The sequence below is a fragment of the Rhinolophus sinicus genome, chromosome 3, assembly GCF_057876585.1.
Source record: "Rhinolophus sinicus isolate RSI-liver-muscle chromosome 3, RSI-T2T, whole genome shotgun sequence".
NCBI classification, from domain to species: domain Eukaryota; kingdom Metazoa; phylum Chordata; class Mammalia; order Chiroptera; family Rhinolophidae; genus Rhinolophus; species Rhinolophus sinicus.
Genome location: NC_142503.1, coordinates 82410629 through 82429810, shown reverse-complemented (window position 1 = coordinate 82429810; position 19182 = coordinate 82410629). Strand labels below are relative to the sequence as shown.

Genomic DNA, 19182 nt, shown 5'->3' with positions numbered 1-19182 from the left:
TATTCTTTATTAAAATAGCTTCCTCATTTAATCTTTATAATAACCCTATAACGTGGTTTTTATTGTTATCCCTATTTTACAGAAGATGAAACAAAAGCCCAGAGAGGCTAAGTAAATAAAAATCGCATTGCTAGGAAATGGTAGAGCCAAGATTCGAATCTAGGAAGTTTACTGAGATGTTTCTGCCTAGAAAATAACATTATTGGAACTGATTTTTAGTATGAATACCCAATGGATTCTCTGACACATATATAGAGAAGGAGGGTTTATTGCCCTATGATTTTTTTTTAAGAAGAAATAAGGGCAAACAAAAGATGAATATCTTAATCTCAGGTTGAGAGTTCATTGTCAAAATTTATACTCTACATTTAATGATGAATTATTTAAATTCACAATAAAAAGCAAAAATTAAGGCATATAACTTACAAATATTACTTTAGAAAACTGCGTCATGCCACATTTGTAACAAAGAAAACCATCTCCTTTCTTTTCTCTAAATAGACTTATTTATCAATCATGTGTCTTGAAACAAGAGGTTTTTTTAAGATGGAGATATTTTCTAGTCTATTATTTCATGTATCTGTTGTGCATATTACTCTTCAATAATAAGATACTTTTGCATACATCCATTAAAAAAATATTTTTCTAAGGGGTGGCCGGTCAGCTCAGTTGGTTAGAGCATGGTGCTGATAACACCCAGATTGCCGGTTCGATCCCCGCATGGGCCACTGTAAACTGCACCCTCCTTAAAAAATAAATAAATAAATAAATAAATAAATAAATAAATAATATATATATATATATTTCTATTTTATTTCTCTATGTAAGAGTAAACTCCAAGATGACAGGGGCCCCAAAACTGAAGGTAATGGGTTAACAAGCACCTGAAGCACATATGATTAGTTTGAAAAACTAATTTGAAGTGTTGAACAATATAACTGAAATTCTTTACGGGATGCAAATATTAGGGAAGTCATACAGAAATTAAGCATGCCTTTTAATCAAACAGAAAAATCCTGTCTTTCATTCTCCTAAATCAGCAAAATTTCCTTAGACAACTGTGTAGGGATGTGTGCTGCTATTCTATTGACTTAAAATTTAAATAGTAAAAAATTAGGTGCATTTCAATACGAAAATGTATTTCCGTCAAACACAGAAGTGAAATCGACATATCTGTCTTGTTCTTATTTAACATTTCAAAGTCCACTGATTTTTAAGCTGCTTTACCAGTTGAACCTGTCATTTCCCCTGAGGGAAAGGTAAATACATTGCTATTTTATTTGGGGGACTACTTTTGAGAGACTGGACAACAGCAGGGCAATCTAATGGGGCAGAATGGCCAGGGACTTGGATTCCAACAGGACCTGTTTCAGCCCCACTCTGCTGATCACAATGGAAATGACCTTGTGTCTCTTGGTTTAATTTCTCTACCACACCACCTATCGCAGGTATCATTGGGAAAGTTAAATAAGACAACAAACATAAGTAGCTACTAAAGGATCTCATAAATAGTTACTCTTAACAAACACAGATGACTACTATTTTGAATGAAAGTACCTTCATTTTAAACATGTGATTAGAAGTCCGAAGTCAGAAGTCAGCATTATTACTCGTGGGTATACAAATTGATAAATTTTCATCATGCGCAATTCACAATTCATCCAAAATACATTTTATTATAAAATACGGATAATCTAGTCTGTGATTATCTAAAAAATAAGTTGCTTGAGCATCAAATTAGAAAAGGAACATAAATGTAGTATAACTAATTGCAAATAGCATTTATAAAATACTTTTTAAATTCAAGAATAAGAGTAAAAAAAATTTTAGCAATTAACTTCCCCATCTATTGATTAGCTATGATATCCTTTCACTTCCACGGGTCAATTTATTACCCTGCAATTAACTAGAGTTATACAGCTACTATATGACCGCTAAGATTCTTTCTGATTGTAAAATTTTGTAATTTTGACATCCTCCTATAAAAATTGCTTACCTAGACTCTACGTCAGACCTCAGAGAAGGAAAGGCCTTGTATCAAACCAATTTAAGTAACACCCCTCAATAATAGACTCTTTGTCTATGTCCTGGGTGCTACTTACCTCATAAGCCTCAACTCCTATCACATTCCACTTTGTCTTATAATTTATAGTTAGCCCCTAGTAGTATTGTTTTCAAATACTTTTCCCTCGACCTAGACTTCCCTTTCATTTACCTTTTATCGGGGCACATCCCATCCAACAGTGAAATGACCTAGTTGCTTGTCTTTTTCTTTTGGTAGATATGTTATTGGACAGAAGGGACCATGATCAACTCTGCACTTTCATCATAGCACATAGTGCTTGACCCACAGCAGATATTTAACAAATGTTAAATAGGACCAATAAAGAAACAGGACAATATTTGAATCTTCCAACAAACCCCTGGACTACCTGGTACAGCCTGGGTCAAATACCGAAATGATTATGGCTACAGTTGTCAGTGAGTCTGAGGAGCCCCCCCTAACCTTAGGCAACTAGTGGATAGTCTATAGTAAGGGTGCCCACCACTTAAGAGATAGTTTTCATTTGAACAACTCATAACATCATTCTAAAGCATCCACCAACCTCTAGAGTTTTCTTTGCGCCAGGCAACTAATCTTAGCCTCGGCAGTTCAACATGCCCAAATCTCATGAGATTTACAAACAATTATAATGCCACTCTCAATGCAGTTATCTCATCCTTGACACAGTTGTTTTATTTTTAGATCTGTTTCCAGTCACGTTCTACAAAGCAAATTTCCAGTTTCTAAGTACAAATACTCACCATAATACGCAGGCTAAAAAAGAGACAAAATAAAGTCTCCCCTTGTGAGTTGGACTAACCCTTGCTATGTTTATTAAATAAAATGCCTTCAATACCTCCAGGAGACAAATGTGACTCACTGCTTTCTACCTGGTTTGCCAGGCCGTGGCAATTTTTAGAACTTTCAGATGGAATGGCAGATTGTATTTTCCAAGCATGGCAATACACACACACACACACACACACACACACACACACACACACACATCTCTACTTGCACACTTCTACTAAAATATGATGGCAATCCTCCAGTGAAATGTGAGGTCTATGGCCCCTCATCCTTAAACCTGGGTGAACCTTTGTAACCGCCCTGATCGATAACATGCAAAGAAAGGAGTTCTACGTGACTTCTGGGGATGGGTAATAAAACACAAAATGACCTCAGATGGGCTCACCCTCTAAATTGAGACACTTACTCTTGGAACCCAGCCACCATGTAATGAGGAACCCCAGGCTACATGAAGAGGCCCCATGTGGGCACACCAACCAAACTCTAGTGCCCCCCACATCATGTCTGTGACTGAATGAGATTATAGATAATTCCAACCTCCAACATTTGAATCTTCCAGCTGTGACCCATGAAAACCATAAGAGAAATGAGCTGATTATTGCTGTTTAAGCCACAGAGTTTTGGAATGATTTGATATGCAGCAATAGATAATCAAAATAGATTTGGCAGGCTGCCTAACCTTTGGAATATCAATTTACAACTAGATTTAAGGCAGTCTGAGACCTCTCATACTCTTTGGGTGATTTTTATTGACAAGCTATCTGGAAATAATGACTCTGAACCTCATATTGCTAAGTAAATATTACCATTATGGAAGAATTAGGGAAATAATTCAGAAAGCACTGTACTAAATTCCTTAACTATTTGATAAAGGCAAGGACCTACAACCAAGATTAGTCTACCCAGCAAAGCTATCATTTAGAATGGAAGGACTGATAAAGAGTTCCTCAGATAAGAAAAAGCTAACAGATTACATCATCACCAAACCAGCATTCAAAAAGAGTTTGGTTTCTGGATTCCACAAGAACTGGGTTAAAATTACATCACAACTATCTAACAGTGTGAAGTTATCTAAGTTAGTAACTTCCCAGGTTTCTACATCTATAAAATTAGCATAATAATAGTATCTTCATCTCTAATCACTAGAAAATTAAATGAGATAATAGAAATAAAGTTCTTAGCATTGTCTGCCGTATGGTGATCACTCCATAAACAAAAGCTGCTACTTTGCATTTTCTTCCCTGTAATTTGTCCCTTTTTGTCTTTCTTTACCTCCATAGAAGTTCAGTATTGTTAATAGAGGCAGACGGCACATCAAATATGACCTAAGCAAAGCACACATTTGTGTGTTCTTTAATGTTCCATTGACTTGTATAAAGCAGACTGCAAAAGTTCCAGGAAGCAGTGATCATGAAATGGCATTTCCCAAAAATATGAGTACGATGTCAGTGTTTCTACTTTGTAACAACCGATTTATATTTCTTCATTCCTTCCCCTTTTTCGCTCATCCCCCCCAAACTTCCTTGCATCTGGCAACCATCAAAATGGTCTCAGTATTTCTGTATCAATTAGTTGTTTCTGTTTTGTTTATTTATTTTGTTCTTTATTTTGAAAAGAAGAAATGAACAGAAGTAAAATCATCTTGAAGAAAACATTGGTATTATTTCTTTGGTCCTACTTTATTTCCTCAAAACTGAACTAACATGAAAATCAAGTTACTGTCCACAGAGTGGACGAATGGGCCAAGTTCATCCTCTGGACCTCAATAAAAGTCTCTGTCGAGCTTCTGCATTATTCAGAGTTTACAGCCTTTGCTAAATGAGATTTCATATGCTAGTAACTCCTCAGTATGAAAACTTCAGGGCTTAAAACAGGACATTTGAGATGAAAATACAAAAACCTTTTGATTTCGATTTCTTTGTTAAAATTTCAAAGCACATCCTTGAAATACATACTGCTTTTGTCTGCACACATTGGGACATGTAATTATGAGTCATATTAGTGTGAACTCACAAGAATAGGCAATCATTCACCCATTTCTGAACTGTTTCCTGGAATTCACCCGTGCTTTAAAAAAAAAAAAGGGGGAATCTGTCAGCAAAAGAAAATCTTTTAAAAATGGTATCTGTATTAGTCAGAGAAACAGAACAAACAGGATTTATATACAGAGAGAAATAAAGACATGAATTTATAAGAAATTGGTTTAGGTGATTATGAAAGACAAAAAAGTTCCAAGATCTGCCATGGGCAAGCCAGAAATCTAGGAGAGCTAGTAGTGCAGTTCAATTGCCAGTTGGAAGACCTGAGAACCAGCAGAGCCAGTGAGGTAAGCTCCCGTCCAAAAGCTGGCCAACTTGAAGCCCAAGAAAAGCCACTGTTTCAATTTAAGTTCAATGGCAGGAAAAGATCAGTGTCACAGCTCATACAGTCATTATTCTTTAAATTTAGTAACAATTTTCTGATTTTTCCAGGCAAAAAAATAAACAAACAAACAAACAAACAAGAACAAAATACTGGCATGATTAAGGAATTATAGCTCAATTTAGAATAATAACTGACAAATGGCAGGATATAGGAGTGGGCAATTCTTACTATCAGAAAAGACTTTATGATAAAAAATGTTGAGCTTTTTGTTTTGGAGGAGTCAAATCTGTGCTGCAAATATATTTCCCTTCATTTATTTTTCAAATCTTTATGAATACATTTTATTATAGTGTACCATAGACATGGAAGAGTACATGAAGTATTTGGAATTTTCACAAAGTGAACTCACACTTATGACACCAGCAGATGATTCAATAGACTAAACAGCACTCCAAAAGCTCTCTTTACCCCTCTCTCAGTTACTACCTCCCCAGAAAAATGACCATTTTTCTTACTTCTAATTTCATATATTCATTTTACCTGTTCTGAATTTTTAATAAATAAAATAATATTTTGTATCCAGCTTCTTTTGCTCAATATAGTGAGTAAAATGTTATATGAATTCATAAGATTAATCCGTACTGTTACATATGGTTTATTCTCTTTGCTATGTAGTATTCAAACATACAAATATATCACACTTTAACCATTCTACTATTAATGTGAAATCAGGTTAGTTCTAGTTTGGAGCTATGTTGAATACTCTTATTATAAATATTCTTTTACATGCCTTTCAGTAAGTATAGGAACAAGTGCTTTTGGTACATATTTACAAGTGAAATTTCTAGGTTTTAATGTATGTATTATGTTCAGCTTCCATAAACTTTAGACACAGTTTTCAAAATAGACATTTCATTTTCTATTTCTCCTAACAGTTTAAGAGAGTTCTAATTGTTCCAGGTCTTTACCAACATTCCATATTGTGTATCTTTTGTTGTTTTAACCATACTGGTGAGTGTTTAACAATATGTAAAGTGGGTTTAATTTGTATTTCTCTTTAGTTAATGAAACTGGGTAGCTTTTCATGTTTTTTGGTCATTTAGATACAGTCTGGTAAGATGGCCATTCAAATCACTTGTGTATTTTTTGTATGGGGTTGTATTTGTTCATTCATTCATTCATTATTGATTTGTTGGAATTAGTTGTATATCCTGGAAACAAGTCTATTCTCAAATATACATATTAAAACTGCTCTCATCCATATTTTGCTCTTTCACTCTTAATGTTTTTTGATAAACAGTAGTTTCATTTAGTCCAGTCCATTGATATTTTTCCATTACAGTTAGAACCCCCTGAATCTTTGTAAAAATTATCTTTGCCTACTACAAGGCCATAAATTCTTTTTTTTCCCCTAAATGCTATAATGTTTTATCATTCATTATTAGAACTACAATCATTCTAATATTGATTTTTTAATGATATGAAGTAAGGTTCAAAATGCTTTTATTATCTTTAGTCCATATAGTTGCTGACATCTTGAGTATCAAATTTAGCTTCATTTTATACAAACACCAAATATCAAATAATATTGATAATTGCTGCTTTTTAAATGTTCTTTGAGAACAAGGTTATTACCTACAAAGTACCAATTTATGCTTATAGTCTCACCATATTCCTAATTCCATAACTTTACTGATTTCTTAGAGTATAAGGAATTAGAGATCTTATACTCATAACATCTAAAATAGTAACTGGCATATTGCAGGTGTTCAGTAAATGTTTCTTGAGTGAAGTGGTTTCACATTCTTGTATCTAATAGTACTCGTGTCTTAATTTATAAAGAACTGTAAAATATTGGTATTCATTATTAATATCCAAATTCAAAGTAATTACAAATATCAAAGTACTTTAATTTGAAAAGATACATCTAATATCTTCATGAAAGAACTAAGAAGAATTTAAAAATCTGAGAATTGATAAGACTAATAATTTCTTCTGTTAACAAAAGCATCATTAACATTTAAGACTGGTCCCATTTAGGAAATTACTACTTTAGGAATTCAAGGATTTCTATTTGAAATGTCTATGATATTTTAATACACAGAAACTAATTTTATTTTCAAAAGTCTAATTTAACTCAAAACTTCTAGTTTCTAATGAGGAGCATGCCTATCCAAGTGTTCGGAAAGCAGACAGGTCGAATACTCAGTAGGGGGGAAAGTCTGGAACTTGGAGTCTATCTGTTGCGACTTTAAGGGCTAGAATTAGAAAAGTAGAATAACAAAACAAAAAACTGCTCTCAAATCCGTATCTTCCAGAAATTCTCTTAATTGTGTGTGAATGTAGCCATTTGCCCAGAAAAGTATTCTATCAGCAAATGCGGTACCAGCATAACTGCAGCACAATGAGGAGACACAGTGATGGAGAGAATCATAGACTGGGTTCTGTGCTAAAAAATATTGGGATCTTAATGGAATTGGAGAGATTTCAGAATAGACTAAATCATGAATTTAGAATATTTCAAGATTTTCTAAGTCAAATTCTGTGTCGTTTCATCTATGCTCTAGATTACTAAACAGCTGTCTTTAAAACATAAACAATCCTTTCTGAATTTTTCAAACTAATGGAACAAACTTGCAATGTTAAGCCATGTTTATGATTATTTGAAAAAAGAGAAAAAATAGACCACACGCTTTGCTGTATGGCTTCATACCATTTGATGTTTGAATTAATTAGTTTCTCAGAATTCATAAATTGGTAGATACAGGGTATAAACGACCTTAGATTCCTCTTATTTGTACTCCTTTGTATGAAATAATGTCAGAATTGATGTAAATTAAATAAAAATTACCTTACCTAACAACATATAAAAGAGAGAAAAATTAAAATTTTATTAAAAAATAGTTTTTGATATTTTTCTTCCCATTATTTGCTTGTAAAGGTTAACATGAACATAAATATGTTCTGAAAATCAAGTAACACTGTTTATCTCTTGAATCCCATATATGCTGCTCTGAGCTTTGCTGCTTTTAGCTTAAACACAATGGGATATATCTGAATTGAGAACACTCACTTCAAAAACTAGGCAAGTCAATGCTATTAAAAAACTGCCATACAATTTATATTTACTTATTACTAAAACATGACTTAGTTTTGTTAAAAACGGAACACATAAATCATTTGACTTCAGGTATAAAAAACTGGAAGGCAAGTCACTGAACTTGGCACTCGATTTCACTGAAATTAGAAGTCTAGAAACCTTAAGACCAAGGTAAAAATGTTCGAAATTAGCAACCTTAAAAAACAGGTCAACTAGAGGGTTAAACTAATATGTTCCAAACTTCATTATAGAAATTTTCTCAAAGTTATCTATATTTTATACCGTAAATGTGTGTTTATATGTATTTCTGGTTATTTCTCTCAAAAAGGCATAAGTAGGTCAGTTGTTCTCCTTACTTCACTAAAATGAGTCAGAGCTAGCAAAGTGGAGGCAGTTATTAGCATTCAAGCCTTACAAGCTCCAATTCTCTCTACCTTCCCAAACTGACTGCACAGATTAGATGTGTGACACCAGACAGGTTATTAGCCCCATTTAGCCTTGATTTCTCATCTGTAAAATGGCAAAAATAACCATTCCTACCTCAATTCATAGGAAGGCTCCTATGAGATAATATGTATAATAGAATTAGCACAGCACCTCTTTTATTTTGCAGTCATGTTATGGAGGTGATATTACTACCATTAACATCATTGTCATCAAGTCATCCAGTGAGTGGCAGTTAGCTCTCGACTCCAGTGAGTTCTAGGCTCAGAACTCGGGTATCCTCTGTGTGGGGTCCGTCCTCCAGACTCACTGTGCTCCGTCTAAAGTTTTCCTAAATTAGTCCAAGAGAAAGTTGCACTCTTGCCACAATAAAATCAACAGCTCAAAACACAAATGCCTTCAGAGACAAGGCAGGAAATATTAATAAGACAACAGATAATGGACTGAACTATGGCCAGCTGGAAAGTATAAGCCCAGAAGCTTTCAAATCCAATTTTTTTCCTCAGAGGCTTGAAACTGGAATTTATTTCTCTTGTCATTTTGACATGATAGTAAGAATACATTTCCAAACAAACATTTAAATTCAAAGTGATGAAATCTTATGGATATTAACAGTGTGAGAGAGAGACACATCAGAAACACATTTAATGGCCAGAAATAACTGTAGTCAACATTCTTTAAGTTACAAACTTAACGTCACAGACATTAGCTTTTGCAATTGCCCTTAAGTTGACAGAAATGCTCAGGGCCCTCCATTTGCCTCTGTTCAGACGTCGGGGCCAAGACTGAAAATAGAGGTGTTTCATTTTAGCGGACAAGAGATATACTAGCAAGTGTACTGTTGGTTTTTTCCATGCTAGTTTTCTCTATTTATTCTCCTCATGTTTTTTGTTTGTTTGCTTGCTTGTTTGTTTTATTATGTTGTATTTGGGGGTTTTTGCAGCCACTTCCATAGGTGTTTGTTCCTATGACACAAAAAAATAGCTCCTATAAAGTCACCAATGGTGTCTAGGCTCCAAGATAAATTTCAAGATTCAGTCCTCACCTATGTAATCAGCACTGTGTAACCAATTTGATCATTCCCTATACGTTCAAATAGTTTCTCTAGTCTTGTTAAACATCATTTTCCCTTGGTCCTTCTACTTCATGACCTACCTATTATTGGTTTCTTTGCTAGTTCTTCTTCATTTCTAATTGTTAACATGTAAACTTCTCTTAGGCTCAGTAATTAGATTTCTCCTCTTCTCTACCTACTCTCCTCCCTAAATGAAACTCACCCAGTCACAGTAATTTAAATACCACCTATATATGCAAATAGCCTCTGCTCAGACCTCTCCCTTCAACTCCAGAGTCACGTATCTGACAGCCTACTTGATATGTCCAGTTGGGTGTCAAACAGGCAACTCAAACTTGCCATGTACAAAATGGAAATTCCTGTTTTTCTTCCCACTACTTTCCCTTCTCCAGTAAATGGCAACACCGTTCCTCCAGTTGTCTAGATCAAAAATTACGGGGCCATCACTGATTCTTCTTTTTCTCTCAAATGCGTATCTAATCCATTAGCCAAACCGAGAGGCTAAATATTAAACATTATCTAGAATTTAAAAACTTCTCACAACCTGTACTTCTTGTACTAGGACAGGTTATGTATGTAAGGCCACAAATTCTTTGAGTCCCTCCCAACAAGAGATAAAGTTTAAATGCCCTTCTTTAGAATTTGGATGGGTTTTATGACTACTTTGACAAGTAGAATGACAGAGTAACATTGTACCACTTTCTAGATCCAGGCCTTAAGACACTGGCAACTATCACTATTGGTCTCTTGGGATACTCGCTCTTCGAGTTGTAAACTGCTATGTAAGAAGTCTAAATAGCACACTAGAAAGACCACATGGAAAGGCCCTGAGACTATATGGAAAGAGAGGGACCCAACTAAGCACAGCCATCTTGATATCCCTTTCAACTTGAGATACATGTGTGTAAAGCTGTATTGGATCCTCCAAACAAGCTACCAGCTGAATACCTCCAAAGGACCCTTGTTTCCTTCTTAGGAAACCGAATTGTCCAGCTGAGCGCCCTGCCCACATCCTTGACTCACAAAAATGTGACATATAATAAAATGGTTGTTGTTTAAGCCATGAAGTTTGGGGGTAATTTGTTTCAAAGTAATAGATAACTTGAATAATCATCCTCTCCCCAGGTACATCATCCTTCTCTTGAATGACTTTAAAATGTTCTAATTGATTTCTGATCTCCCTGATTCCAAGCTTGACCTTCCCATTCTTGTCTCTACAAAGCAAACAAAGTAATCCTTTTAAAACTATATCACTCTTTCCTTCAAAGACCTCCAATGGATCCCTGTCTCACAGTGATTAATTCCTATCTTGTGGAGGTTACTAGCCAGGTCCTTACAATGGCTTTGATAGCCCTACATGATCTACACGTCCTCCGACATTCTGACTTTATATCCTACCATACCCATTCCTCTTGTACCCACTCTTCTTCGGCCACACTGGCTTCACTGAAATTCCTGGACACACCAAGCACATTCCCACTGCATTTACCATGAATTTGCATACCCAATTCCCTCTGCCCAAAACAGATTTCCTCTCTCCTCAACCACTTGGCTGGCTCATTCACCTCCATCCATTCCCTGCTTAAATATCATCTTCTAACAGAAGACTTCAATGATCCCCATATATAAAATATTACTCCAACATTCCCACTCCTGCATACTCTATCATCTTATATTGTTTAATTTTTTTCTCAAACCATGTAACAAAGCCACCTATATAACCTATTCGCTTACTTTCTGTCACATCCTTTTTTATATTATTTTATTGAATTCACATTATTTTTAAAAACCACATATTTTAAAAACTTACTTGTTTCTAAATTTATAAAAATACTATGTTTATCATCTTCGGGAATCCATTTTTTTATTTAACAATTAATTAAGATTTATTGATGTTGTATATTGCTATAGTTTATTTTGTATGTTGTATTATTTTGTGAATATACTCACAAATTACTCATCCATTCTCATTGTAATTGGCATTTAGATGGCTTTCAGACTTTCTACTGAATAGTACTACTGTGACTATCACTGTACATGTCTTCTACGGCATTTGTTCAACAGTTCCCCTTGGTAAAATACCTAGTGGTACAATGCCTAGGTCATAGGCTGTTTGAATGTTATGTTTTTCTATTAGTCTTGGCATTGGGCCAGGCTTCTGCTGTAAATCATCTAAGCTTCCTCAGTCCCTATGTTACACATCTGGCCCAACATATCCACCTATGCAGAGCAGTGGAAGCCTTTTCACCATCTATGCTACCTTTCTTCCACCAACAGTACTTTACTTATTCCTCGATAAGTTCACTTTTTTCCCCATTTTCAGCAGTTTAGGGGAGAGATTCTAGAAGAGTTTTAGTTCTCTTGGTATTTACCAAAGAGATGCTTGCATCTCCCAGATTTGGCGGTGAAAGACAATAAGGCTTATAACCTGGAAATAATGCAAATCCTGGGGACACACAGTCAAGAAAGAATAAGCCATATCTAAACTGAATCCTATCCCTGGAATTTTAAGCTGTCATGATCCAATAAAACCTACCATTTAATTTTTTCCCTGTAACCAGAGTTCCTGTTACTTGTCTCATAAAAGTCACAATGCATCCTTAACATTATGTCCAATTGTCCCTGTACATTAACCCTTTACCCAGCTGTTCCCAACCAGGTTTCTTGTTTCCAAACAGTTCCCTTGCATTTATTATTTTCTACCTTCCATCTAGAAAATTCCCACCCATACTTCAAAGTCCAGTTTCATTCCCATCTCTTTTATGAATCCTTCCCTGATCATGCTGGGACATCATATGACACCATACCTAGCACTTTTCTGTCACTCCTTCATGGGGTACTGCTCTGCTTTTATCATCTCTTTTAGAGTCTTATGCACCATATCTTCTGCTGCACTGTAGTATGCTTGTCCACTTGTCTAACTTATAAATTTTCAGGGACCCTGAAAATTCAGGACCCTGAATTGTCTTTTTTCTCTCTTCTAAAACAGCAAATGCACTTTAAATGAACACACTATGCAAAGCAAGTCCATGATTTCTCGGTGTGGTAGTCAAGTTCTCCATCTGGTTTCTAAGTTTCCAAGACACAAGATTCTGTATTGAACTGAAAAACCCATAATCCCATCACTGTTAAAACTAAAGCAATGAACTTGCCTGGACTCTTGCCTAGCAAGGGTCTCTCCGTAGTGTATTACACCAGAAGTTCTAACAGTCTGTGCATCATTCTCATGAGATTTTACAGGTATAAGATTTACAAGTTTTAAGGAAAACATTAAAAATAAATAAAGCACCTTAATGCTCATGAAGGAATGTTAAGTAATTGATTAAAAATAATGTTCTAGGAGTATACAACAGAAAAAGTTAGCACATCTAACAACTATTTATAAACAGAAAGAAATAAAAAAACCTTAAAAGCTGGATCAAGATGACAGATGTATAGAATAGGGGTGTCGAAATATGAGTGAAATGAATGAATCTCATATGACCCAGAGTGAGAAATAAAAAATTCACAAGTTGAGGCATCAGAAAGAGGACCTAATATCAAAGCTTTAAGAAGTGACTGGTGATTCAATTGTTTGTCAGGCATCAGTGATGACAGCATCCCAAAAACATTTCAGTTTTCCTAAAATTAGCTAAATTCTTTTCACAAAACTTGTACTCAGATGGTTCTGACAAATTAACCTAGTATATCACAGTGTATCAGACAGTTAATGTATAAATCCTGTGTGCCAAGAGAGCATCAGAAGCACTTACAAAAAAAACCAAAAAAACTTTATGGTATTGTATACTCTATCATTACCAAAAAATGTGTAATTCTCACTCTAATATTATTCTGTTAACTACAAAATTTAAAATGCTATACAGCCTATATCCCATGCTATACAACATAGACAATAAATCAACAGATATTGAGCAGTATTTTTTATTTAGAATTGATTCCTTGGCTTAGGTGATAGAGCAAGTGGGGCGATAGAGGGATAGGAATTGATCCTTTATATTCTTTTTTATAGAGAACATTAAAAAGTCATTTTTCCTGGATGATTTTATTTTGGTTTCTTTCGAGAAAGATATTTCTTTCCCATAAATATCTCATATCTCTGATCATAACCAGTGACAGAAAGTTCATCACTTGCTCTTTGGGGCAATAATTCCCTGCTAGCTGCACAAGCTTATTATGTAGACAGCTTTTAAAAGTAAAGATTCTTTGGGCTCTATCCCAGTTCCTATTGATCCAGAATATCCCTGGGCAGGACATGGAGACCTATATTTTTGAAAGCTAGCTTATTAGGGTCACGTGTTGGCATCTGCAGTCTGCTATTGCTGCACACTACCTGGCTCCATCTACATCAGATTTCTGGATTCTACAGGTCTGCTAAAAGATAACTGACAGACAAAGAAGCAATTATTAATACCTCACAGCATAAAGCTTGTAATCAATTGTCCAGCAAATATTGGTGATACATTAACAACCACAGAAACAATGGAGGGCCCCAGTATATTCATTTAAACTAAAGCTTGTGTCATATCATACTGGAAACACACCTTGCAATCATGTGAAACCCCTAAGACTATCATACGTTCTGCAGACTCATCCAAAATACACATGTTGAACTTGAATAGAGATGGGTGGAATGGGGAATCGACCTAGACAAGATCAGGCTTGGTCTAAAGTGACAGATCGTTTATTATACATGTCCCCTAGAAGGTAGCAACTTGTTTTAATGATAACCTCCCAACAGTCTCTGTAAACTCTATCTATTGTAGGCAAATGTGATAGGAAAACCACAATGATAGGAAAGTTAACTGAAAAACCAAGGCAAGGGGTCTAGTCCCTCACACAAAAGGCCCTGTGAGAACTAGATGAGTTATCAGGACCTGTCTTAGTCAGTTTGAGCTGTATAACAAAATACCATAGACTGGGTGATTTAAACAACAACCAGAAACACTGACTTTTCACAGTTCTGGAGCCTGAGAAGTCCAAGATCAAGGTTCCAGTAGATTTGGTGTCTGGTGAAGGCTACCTTCCTAGTTTGCATACGGCCAGTTACCTTCTTATTATAGCCTCACATGGCAGAGAGGTTGAGAAATAAGCTCTCTGGTCCCTTCTTGAAAGAGCACTGATCTCATCATGAGGATCCCACCCTCATGATTTCATCTAAACCTAATTACGTCTTAAAGGTCCCAACTCTCAAAACCCCCATCACATTAGGGGTTAGGGCTTGAAAATAAGAATTTTGTTGGTATACGACATTCAGTCTAATGGGGCCCTAAGTAAGAAGATTGTGCTTCAAAGAAGAAACTAGGCCAGAAACCCAGCAGCACAGACTGAGCATGTATTTTGAGTTAAAAGCCAATATTGTGACTCTGTAGACACAGGAGTGCCATTACAGGCTAAAATGGCATACATGAGCTACCCAGCTTAGGACAATAGATTTATCCCCCAATTTGTAAGATATGAGAAGTATGGAAAGAAACATAACACACACTGATCTGATAACAATGAAAGACCAAACACAAACCACTGAGAAGCTGTTTACTAAGAAATTATGCAGGAACTGAGTATGCCTTAGGCACAGAAAGGAAAAAAAAAAAATTGATAGAACTTGGTGAGGCATATGAGAAAATCACATTTTTACCAATTTAAGAGTAATATATCAAAGACCAGAGTGAAACCTAAGAACAGCATGATGCTGGCTAAGTTAAGGTAAAAGTGCTTTTCTGATTGAATTCATAGAGGATTGCTTCTAGAATATGTATGGGAAGCTATTCAAGAAACTGTTAACAGTTTCTCAGGAAGAGGAGGGAGAGGCAGGGAGCTAGAAACAGAAGAAAGTTTTACTGTAAAGTCAATGCCCTTTTTAAAGAGATATTTCAATTTCTCAGTTTGTTTTGTTATACATGGATATAACCATATTGTGAAGCCAGTGATCAAAAACACTTCCACCAGCTAACAGCATACCTCAGCAAAAAGCACTTTTCTAAACAGTTGTGAAGCCAAGAAATTCTAGATTGTTTGGTGAAAACAAACACCAAAAGAAAATATGTAAAATTCAACAGAATACAAAACTACGTATCAGTCAAGCTATTATTTAGCTAATGTCCATGGGGATGGGCAGGAGGAAAGTCACACAACCATGCCATGTTTATACATTTAATGCAGAAGAATATGCCACGAACCAAGTGTGAATAGGCTAAACCCTCCCTGTCAAAATTCAGGGCAGAAAACTATTCAGAATAAATTGAAACGTCAAAATACCATAAAAGAAACCCATGTATGATGCAATTGTAAAGTTAATTGAACTTATAATAAGCCCAACTGAAAACAATGAAATATAAAGATATTTCAGAGGTACTAAGTTTTGAGAAGTTATCTGTTAAGGCTTGTGTTATACTTTAAAATTAACAAAGCTATTTCACAGGATATACTCTTCCTTTCTTCCATCCAACAAATCCTAAAGTACCAAGTATTATTTTATTTTTATTTTATGTGTAAGGCTAGAGATTTGCTAGAGACCTCACAGATAGAAAGTGGTAGAGAAAGGAGTCAGAGTCCAGTTTATTTCAAACACCTATGGTCTTTCCAGATCACATTTTGATGAATTAGAAATGCAATCAAATATAGCAGAGCAACTTATTTTTGAAGCTAGTAGTTTTGATATGTTGCTCCACATTTAGGCAAGGTTAATAAGATTAACTAGTCTGAACGGGCTAGTTACACTCTTATAAAGAGTACAGAACATCCTGGAACCCATGGAGTAGGGGCAGAGCGGTGTTTGCAAAGGCTGCAGCTGTAAACTGGAACTTGATCCCATTTTTTGGAAAGCATTAGGCTTCCTTCTTTCAAAGAGTAGGGATTCTGCTGGAAAGCTAAAAGCATTACTTGATGACTCTTTGACTTGGGGCATTGATTCAAGTCACCATCCGTCTCAAAAAGATGTGGAGCCACACAAAATTGCAAGCACACAAACTATTTCCATTGAGCAAGAGCCCAAAACATCATCCAGTCTTGCTTCTGGCAATAATAATAATAGCAAGGTACTCACAACTAAAAATGTAAAGAAGGAAGCTGAAAAGAGACATGCTGATGAAATGAAATCAGGTATCACGGAAGGAGTATTCCAAAGAAATCTAGACTGGGGAAACCAGAGATACGGTCCTTTCCCATTACCATGCAAACCAGCAAGGATTTGGCTATGGCTGACCCTTCCGGTGCTGATGATTTTGCCATGGAGCTGGGAATGGCCTGTTTCTGTAGGCAAATGACAATGGCATCTGGTAATCAAATAGTAGAATGTCAGAAGTGCCATAATCTCTGCCACCAAGATTGCCATAAACCCCAGTGACAGACAAGTAGCTGAATTACCCTTGCCTTGTGTGGTATTATGCTGATGTACCAGACAGATGGAAAAAAAAAAAAAAAAAAAGGCTCACAAAACTCAGAAACTACCACAGAAACCAGTCCCCACAGTTGTTTCTGTAGCTCCGGCTGTCAAAGATCCATTGGTTAAGAAACCAGAAACTAAACTCAAATAAGAGCCAACTTTTCTAGCATTTAAGAGAACAGAAGTCAAGACATCTGCAGTTATTTCAGGAAATTCTTCTAGTACCAGTGTTTCCTCTTCAGTAACTGGTGGTCTAAGTGGATGGGCAGTTTTTGGAGCCAAAACTTCTGCTGATCCATCAACTGCAAAATTGAGTTCAACAACCCAAAACAATAGTGGGAAACCTGCTACCTCATCAACTAACCAGAAGTCTGTGGGTTTGACTAGTCTGGTAACACCATCCAAAGGTGGAAAAGGTTCCAAAATAGGTTCCAGTAACAACACTTCCCCCACTATACCATTGAAACCACCTCTAACTTTGGGAAAAACTGGACTTTTAGTAGTGACAATGTTAGCAAAGCAGGTCTTCTTAGTCCAAGTAGTTTAGTTACTGGAAGCAACAGCCAACTAAGTGGAAATGGAGATAGTGGGACCTCATGGCCCAGTAGAAATACCACTAGCAAAACCACTAGTGGAACAGAATTGAACAGCTCTCCCTCAGCATCCCTTAAAGGTCCAACTTCACAAGAATCACAGCTCAATGCTATGAAGTGATTACAGATGGGTCAAAAAGAAAGCAGCCCAAAAGAAACTCAAGAAGTAATGTGGCCAAGTATGTTTTTATATCACATTACCCTAAAGATTAAAATCTTATTACCGTGTTTCCCCGAAATAAGACCTAGCTGGGCAATCAACTCTAACGCGTCTTTTGGAGCAAACATTAGTAAAAGACCTGGTGTTTATAATATAATGTAATATAATATAATATAATACCGAGTCTTATATTAATGTTTGCTCCAAAAGACGCATTAGAGCTGATTGTCCGGCTAGGTCTTATTTTCGGGGAAACACGGTAGTAGGACATAAACTGTAATACACTATAATTCAATAAAAATCTTTATAATGAAAAGAAAGCGTGTAGAACCTAAAAATGTCATTTTACATAAAGGACACGCATAATTACAACAATTTTCCACTTTATTTTTCAAGGTTCTACCTGGCATTAATAATTTTTTAAACCTTTTTTTCCAGTTAACCTCTAATATATCACAAATGAAGAAAATGAACAGCTCAGCTAGGATTTCAGCACAAGTATAAAATGCGTGCATATAAATGAATCATTAGTATCAGTACACTAGCTCCCTCAAAACTGTTACAACCCTTTATGCCACTACATAAAACTGGATTACTAACACAAGCAAATCATTTTTTACATTAATTTCTATTGTAGTGTGCTGTAATCTAAAAATAACCAGCACCCCAAATTACCAAAGTTATCAATGAAGCCTGCACATTTTATTGATGTCATAATTGAGTATACAAGCTGTATCTCATTCATATAAAACAAGCAGTAAAGGTCTTTACAAAAATTATGTAAGAATTGGAAGATACTGACATTTAGTATCATTTGTTAATGGGATTTAGATACAGATTTTTACAAAAGCATTATTGCCTAAATATTTTCAAGAAGGACATGATTAACTTTTCCTTCACATAACAGACATGTGAAATCATATTCAAAGTTACATAAGGGACTAAGATTAGGGTCCAGTGACAAGAAAACTGTTTGGTTTTTTAATTTCCTCCATCAAAAACACAGAAGTCCAATAAATATCCTATTTATAACCCTTCCAAATGTCTGTTATTTTTCAACAATTACATATTGTTTACATAAAGAATTTGAAATATTTTCTAATATGAACAGGTTCAAAGTAGAATGATTTCCAAAATAATTCTTTGGAAGCACCCATGTACATGAATTCTAACACTGAAAATCATATTATTTAAAGGGATACTAAATAATT

General features: G+C 35.5%; 1 protein-coding gene and 1 pseudogene across 2 annotated transcripts in view; one reads left to right on the top strand and one right to left on the bottom strand.

Annotated features, from left to right (window-relative positions):
• PRR16 (proline rich 16) overlaps window positions 1–19182 on the bottom strand; it is a 277837-nt gene that overhangs the window by 185873 nt on the left and 72782 nt on the right. The window lies entirely within an intron of this gene.
• Window positions 842–17981, top strand: LOC109455162 (integrator complex subunit 12 pseudogene; annotated as a pseudogene).